Raw genomic sequence first — 5000 nt, forward strand, 5'->3', positions numbered from 1 at the left:
ACAGAGATACAACAGTTTCGACTGGAACCGGATTAAACGTATACACGGCGCTGATTAGTAATAGATAGAGCCATCAGAATACAGATAATGTATACAACTGTCCGTATACATGCTGAAAGACTCTGCTCACAATCACAACCACACGTCAGCCACACACCCTTATCACGCACTACTCTCTGCCTGTAACACGCACACAGACAATATGTAAGCACCAGCATGGAACAACACCCAGTGCATCCTCTCCGCCACATTAGACAATCCACACTGTCATAACCAGACTGGGAGGTCCACTCAGAAAACAGAATATCCCACCCACCCGACAACCACCATTGCTCAGCCAAGCCACCAACACCCACACATGTCCTACACAGGGGTGCACCCAACATCACAATACTGCCTCCTCTCACAGCACACAAACAATGGCAGGAATGAAAGACACAGGTCTGCCACAAGCATGGAATGAGAGCGCCGCCTGTCATGAGCCAAAGGTGCATCCTGACGTGGCAAATCAGATGATGCCGCAGGCATCCACTTACTATAATCACAATCAACAAACCGGCCGCCCCGCCCCGCCCCCCATTAAACCTTTCCTTACAACAATGTGTACCTTAACCTAACCTATATCGTACCGTAACCTAACCTATATCGTACCGTAACCTAACCTATGTCGTACCGTAACCTAACCTATGTCGTACCGTAACCTAACCTATGTCGTACCGTAACCTAACCTATGTCGTACCGTAACCTAACCTATGTCGTACCGTAACCTAACCTATGTCGTACCGTAACCTAACCTATGTCGTACCGTAACCTAACCTATGTCGTACCGTAACCTAACCTATGTCGTACCGTAACCTAACCTATGTCGTACCGTAACCTAACCTATGTCGTACCGTAACCTAACCTATGTCGTACCGTAACCTAACCTATGTCGTACCGTAACCTAACCTATGTCGTACCGTAACCTAACCTATGTCGTACCTTAACCTAACCTATGTCGTACCTTAACCTACCCTATGTCGTACCTTAACCTAACCTATGTCGTACCTTAACCTAACCTATGTCGTACCTTAACCTAACCTATGTCGTACCTTAACCTAACCTATGTCGTACCTTAACCTAACCTATGTCGTACCTTAACCTAACCTATGTCGTACCTTAACCTAACCTATGTCGTACCTTAACCTAACCTATGTCGTACCTTAACCTAACCTATGTCGTACCTTAACCTAACCTATGTCGTACCTTAACCTAACCTATGTCGTACCTTAACCTAACCTATGTCGTACCTTAACCTAACCTATGTCGTACCTTAACCTAACCTATGTCGTACCTTAACCTAACCTATGTCGTACCTTAACCTAACCTATGTCGTACCTTAACCTAACCTATGTCGTACCTTAACCTAACCTATGTCGTACCTTAACCTAACCTATGTCGTACCTTAACCTAACCTATGTCGTACCTTAACCTAACCTATGTCGTACCTTAACCTAACCTATGTCGTACCTTAACCTAACCTATGTCGTACCTTAACCTAACCTATGTCGTACCTTAACCTAACCTATGTCGTACCTTAACCTAACCTATGTCGTACCTTAACCTAACCTATGTCGTACCTTAACCTAACCTATGTCGTACCTTAACCTAACCTATGTCGTACCTTAACCTAACCTATGTCGTACCTTAACCTAACCTATGTCGTACCTTAACCTAACCTATGTCGTACCTTAACCTAACCTATGTCGTACCTTAACCTAACCTATGTCGTACCTTAACCTAACCTATGTCGTACCTTAACCTAACCTATGTCGTACCTTAACCTAACCTGTATTGCGCCTTAACCTAACCTGTATTGCGCCTTAACGTAACCTGTATTGCGCCTTAACGTAACCTGTATTGCGCCTTAACGTAACCTGTATTGCGCCTTAACGTAACCTGTATTGCGCCTTAACGTAACCTGTATTGCGCCTTAACGTAACCTGTATTGCGCCTTAACGTAACCTGTATTGCGCCTTAACGTAACCTGTATTGCGCCTTAACGTAACCTGTATTGCGCCTTAACGTAACCTGTATTGCGCCTTAACGTAACCTGTATTGCGCCTTAACGTAACCTGTATTGCGCCTTAACGTAACCTGTATTGCGCCTTAACGTAACCTGTATTGCGCCTTAACGTAACCTGTATTGCGCCTTAACGTAACCTGTATTGCGCCTTAACGTAACCTGTATTGCGCCTTAACGTAACCTGTATTGCGCCTTAACGTAACCTGTATTGCGCCTTAACGTAACCTGTATTGCGCCTTAACGTAACCTGTATTGCGCCTTAACGTAACCTGTATTGCGCCTTAACGTAACCTGCATTGCGCCTTAACGTAACCTGCATTGCGCCTTAACGTAACCTGTATTGCGCCTTAACGTAACCTGCATTGCGCCTTAACGTAACCTGCATTGCGCCTTAACGTAACCTGTATTGCGCCTTAACGTAACCTGTATTGCGCCTTAACGTAACCTGTATTGCGCCTTAACGTAACCTGTATTGCGCCTTAACGTAACCTGTATTGCGCCTTAACGTAACCTGTATTGCGCCTTAACGTAACCTGTATTGCGCCTTAACGTAACCTGTATTGCGCCTTAACGTAACCGATATTGCGCCTTAACGTAACCTATATTGCGCCGTAACGTAACCTATATTGCGCCGTAACGTAACCCACATTGCCCCTTAACGTAACCTATATTGCGCCGTAACGTAACCTATATTGCGCCGTAACGTAACCCACATTGCCCCTTAACGTAACCCACATTGCCCCTTAACGTAACCCACATTGCCCCTTAACGTAACCCAACACACGTTGGGCCTTAACCCAACACACGTTGGGCCTTAACCCAACACACGTTGGGCCTTAACCCAACACACGTTGGGCCTTAACCCAACACACGTTGGGCCTTAACCTGCTCTGTAATTGTCATACGACGCGTTAAATTAGTGTAGTGTTGCCTAACTGCAACCCCCGCAATATAGTTTGCTACTCGCACTGCCCGGTCCCCAGTGTATCGCTTCATGTTAAACACCTTGCAGCTATACACTGTAATGTGGATGGCAGCAGGACGTACATGCTCAATGCCCTTTGCAGTTGTTCATTGGCATTTGCAGTTGTTCATTGGCATTCGCATGGCGAAGCACTTAGCCTACGCTGTGGTACGGCCTGTGTCAACTGTCCGCTGATGTTGTACGTCCAAATCACACACTGTACTGCACATTGGTCCTCATGTACTGAATGATACATCGTGGTACATGTGACCGTACAACGACTGCGCCAACAACGGCGAACCATGCGGTCCAAATGTTGTGCACTCAGCTACGTGTCGTCTCCCTATAAGAGCTGGATTGCAGTGTGGTATGCCCTGGATGGCGATCAGCATGAGCCGTCTGTTGATGTAGTGGCGCGTGTTGTCAGACGTAGTCGTCTCTTCTCACACACCGTGATAGCACGGTGCACTGCGTTCCACATCTGCGACATGCGACAGAGGCCGGTTGACAGTCGTTCGCGCAATGGACATCGCATACGTACGGGGGCCACCTTCCACGTGTTCGCTAAGCGTGGACATGTTGTTGCGTGTATGTGGGCAGACAGTGTGTCGTGACACCTGACACAGGCATGCAACAATCGTTGAATTTGCAAATGGCGATGGACGCCTACGTTTGCTGGTGACGTTACGCAAATGAACAACTGGTAAACCGTTGTGGTGCGGTTGTTCTCGCTAGGGGTGAATCAGTGATGGCGACGATCGGTTGAGCTACCAACCGGTTGTTGCAGCGATACCCACCATGCCCACGAACGTGAATGGCATGTGGGTGTGAAGCGATACGCGGCGGTGGCTGGGTGGGACCGTCCCCGGCCGGTGAGGGGGGGCCTCCCGGCGTGTTGGCCGTGCGGTGCGTGGGCGCACGCGCTACAGCCGGCTGGTGGGGGCGGCCAGTGGCAGGCGCGCCGGCCGACGGAGGCGGCAGGCGGCGCAGCTGCGCGCCGGCGCACCCTGCACGCGGCGCCGTGCGGCCAAAGTAGGTCCTCGCGGGCCCGGTGCGAAGCGCGGTGGACATCTGCAGTGTGCTGGTCCGATTGAGGACTGTGTGCGCTGAGGATGCGCCGCCGCCCGGCGCTCGGCGCCGCGACGCCGTCTGCTGCTCGGTCGCCTCTGCGGTTCTCGCAGGTGGTTTGTATCGCAGCTGTGCGGACGTGTTGGCGCGTGCGCTGTGCTGGGAGAGTTCGCTTCGGCACCCAAGTGGGGCTTTTGTCCTTCTGTGGCGCTGGCGTTGGAGCTGCCGGTCACCGTAGGTGGCGCGTGTTGTCTCCCGCCGGCAATGCCACGACAGCACGCTCCCGGGCCTCTGTCGGCAGCGGCAAGCTCAGTTGGGAGCACGGGTGGTCGCACCTAAAGCGTCTACTCGCCAAACTCCGGGCGATTGCGCCTCTCTCGAACCCGACCAAGTACTTAGGACGGCGCTGCGCGCCGCCGGGACCTGAGAGGGTTTCGAGGTGTATGGTGCAGGGGAGCTCAGCCTCCTCCTGTTTGCAGAATAATTGAGCGGACGCTTGCGTGTTCGCGCGGGCCCCCGGGACACACTCCCGGGCGGCCGGCTGCTCAGCTCTAGTTGACGCAGCTCCCTGGTTGATCCTGCCAGTAGTCATATGCTTGTCTCAAAGATTAAGCCATGCATGTCTCAGTACAAGCCGCATTAAGGTGAAACCGCGAATGGCTCATTAAATCAGTTATGGTTCCTTAGATCGTACCCACGTTACTTGGATAACTGTGGTAATTCTAGAGCTAATACATGCAAACAGAGTCCCGACCAGAGATGGAAGGGACGCTTTTATTAGATCAAAACCAATCGGTCGGCTCGTCCGGTCCGTTTGCCTTGGTGACTCTGAATAACTTTGGGCTGATCGCACGGTCCTCGTACCGGCGACGCATCTTTCAAATGTCTGCCTTATCAACTGTC

General features: G+C 50.8%; 1 non-coding gene across 1 annotated transcript in view; it reads left to right on the forward strand.

Moving 5' to 3' along the window:
- Positions 1 to 4662: 4662 nt before the first annotated feature.
- The window catches only part of LOC124593529, a 1910-nt gene continuing 1572 nt past the window's right edge, over positions 4663 to 5000 (forward strand). Inside the window, exon 1 of the ribosomal RNA XR_006978111.1 lies at positions 4663 to 5000. This exon is cut by the window's right edge and continues 1572 nt beyond it. This is a non-coding gene — a ribosomal RNA (small subunit ribosomal RNA).

This window comes from Schistocerca americana, unplaced genomic scaffold, assembly GCF_021461395.2.
Source record: "Schistocerca americana isolate TAMUIC-IGC-003095 unplaced genomic scaffold, iqSchAmer2.1 HiC_scaffold_990, whole genome shotgun sequence".
NCBI lineage: Eukaryota > Metazoa > Arthropoda > Insecta > Orthoptera > Acrididae > Schistocerca > Schistocerca americana.